The sequence below is a fragment of the Apium graveolens genome, chromosome 2 (genome assembly GCF_009905375.1).
Source record: "Apium graveolens cultivar Ventura chromosome 2, ASM990537v1, whole genome shotgun sequence".
Taxonomy (NCBI): domain Eukaryota; kingdom Viridiplantae; phylum Streptophyta; class Magnoliopsida; order Apiales; family Apiaceae; genus Apium; species Apium graveolens.
The window spans coordinates 260328210-260330090 of record NC_133648.1 but is presented as its reverse complement, the minus strand read 5'-3'; the positions used below and the strand labels follow the sequence as shown (position 1 = coordinate 260330090).

Sequence of the window (1881 nt, the reverse complement as noted above, 5' to 3'; positions counted from 1 at the left end):
TCAATCAAGGTTCGGCCCTTAGCCAAGAATGGTCTTCCCAAGATCATGGGAATCTTCTTATCCTTCTCGAAATCAAGAATTACAAAATCAGCAGGAAAGATGAGTTTTTCCACTTTGACCAAGACACACAATGCCTCGTGGATATGTAATAGAACGATCGGCCAACTGCAAGAACATATAAGTAGTCTTTGGATCGGGTAAGTCCAACTTCTTGAAGATAGATAAAGGCATCCAATTGATGTTAACCCCCAAGTCACAAAAGCATTTGTCGAATGACACTTTTCTGATGGCGCAAGGAATAGTAAAACTTCCAGGATCTTTAAGCTTTAGAGGAAACTTCTGTTGCAGCATAGCACTGCATTCCTCCGTGAGAGCAATGGTCTCTAAGTCATCAAGCTTCACTTTCAGAGAGAGAATACCTTTCATAAACTTCGCATAGCTAAGCACCTGTTCAAGAGCTTCAACGAAAGGTATGTTGATATGAAGTTTCTTGAACACCTCCAGAAACTTTCCAAACTGCTTATCCAACTTTTGCTTCTATAGCCTCTTAGGAAAAGGAGGTGGAGGATAGACCTGTTTCTCCCCTGTATTACCCTCAGGAGGAGTGTGTTCCATAGTTTTCTTCCTTGGTTCCACTTTTGCTTCCTTCTATACTTCTTCTTCAGCCACATCTTCAGATTCTGGAACTTGAACTTTTTCTTGGCTTGCAACCTTCCCAGACCTCAACCTTCAGTTTTCTTCCCTGTGTCACTAGTAAGTGTACCAGGTTATCGATTCAGCAAGGCATTGGAAATATGCCCAATTTGATTTTCCAAGTTATTAATAGAAACCGCTTGGCTCTTGCACATGAGCCTCAACTTCTCCAATTCTGACTTTTCATTAGATTGTTGCAGTTGGAGTTGTCTTGGTGCGTATTGTGGTTGTTGAAAACCAGGAGGGTTGTAATGCTTTGCTGCATACTTCTAATAAGGCTGCTGCACCGCATTCTGAGTGTTGCTCCAGCTGAAGTTAGGATGATTACGGTTGTTGGGATGATAGGTGGATGGAACTGGTTGCTACGACCTCTGAAAGTTGCTCACGAACTGAGCTGATTCACTAGAAATAGCACGCTGCTCCGTCTCATGGGCACTAGCACAAAGTTCACAGACACTAGTAATTTGATTAACTCCATAATTAGCCAAAGAATCCACCTTCATCATCAAAGCCTTAAGCTGAGCAGCTATAGCAGTAGCTGCATCTACCTCCAGAATTCCTGCTACTTTGCCTTGAGTTAGTCTTTGAGAAGGGTTCTGGTATTCATTAGCAGCCATCAGTTCAATCAAATCATAAACTTCATCGTAGCTCTTAGCCCATAAGGCTCCACCTGATGCTTCATCAAGCATGGGTCTAGAAGTCACACCCAAACCATTATAAAAGCAGTTAATGATCATCTAGTCAGGCATCCCATTATGAGGACACTTCCTAAGCATCTCCTTAGAATGATCCCAAGCTTCACATAAAGATTCTCCCGATTGATGCGTAAATTAAGTAAGAGCATTCCTGATTACAGCTGTGTTCGCCATAGGAAAGAATTTAGTGAGAAACTTTTGAGCAAGATCTTCCCACTTGGTGATAGAGCCTGGTGGTAGAGAATGTAACCAACACTTAGCCTTATCCCTCAGAGAGAATGGGAGAAGCCTCAACTTAATAGCATCTTCAAAGACATTGTTGAATTTGAAACTGTCACAGATCTCGATGAAATCTCTAATATGCATGTTGGGATCTTCTGTCAGAGAACCCCCAAACTAAACCGAGTTCTGCACCATCTGAATCATGCTAGCCTTGATTTCAAAAGTGTTAGCCGTGATGGCTGGTCTGACAATGCTAGATTGAATATCATTG

At 42.1% G+C, this 1881-nt stretch overlaps 1 non-coding gene across 1 annotated transcript; it reads left to right on the top strand.

Moving 5' to 3' along the window:
• The first annotated feature begins 1440 nt into the window (after positions 1 to 1440).
• LOC141709349 (small nucleolar RNA R71) lies at positions 1441 to 1547 on the top strand. Its single transcript, XR_012569931.1, has one exon. It is a non-coding gene; the product is annotated as a small nucleolar RNA R71 (small nucleolar RNA).
• Positions 1548 to 1881: the final 334 nt, after the last annotated feature.